At 35.5% G+C, this 220-nt stretch overlaps 1 protein-coding gene across 1 annotated transcript in view; it reads left to right on the top strand.

The window, feature by feature from the left end:
* Nucleotides 1-220, top strand: part of LOC119591869 (basic proline-rich protein-like) — a 33,435-nt gene that overhangs the window by 23,324 nt on the left and 9,891 nt on the right. The window lies entirely within an intron of this gene.

Raw genomic sequence — 220 nt, 5'->3', positions numbered from 1 at the left:
CATTCTGAGAGAAGTTAATGGTACGGTTCTTTTCTATAAAGGTGTTTTATTACGAAAGTATACAAACAGTCATACCCGCAAGTTCTCTTTGTATTTGAGAAACCTTTTCCCTTTCCCTCTCTCGTTATCATCTTTTGGCGTTATTCTCCACTTTATTTAAGCTTTGATAACCATATTTATGTTTGTTATATGGCTGTGATTTAAGGTCAGTCCGATGGAG

This window comes from Penaeus monodon, chromosome 29, assembly GCF_015228065.2.
Source record: "Penaeus monodon isolate SGIC_2016 chromosome 29, NSTDA_Pmon_1, whole genome shotgun sequence".
Lineage (NCBI taxonomy): Eukaryota > Metazoa > Arthropoda > Malacostraca > Decapoda > Penaeidae > Penaeus > Penaeus monodon.
This window is presented reverse-complemented; position numbering and strand designations above follow the sequence as displayed.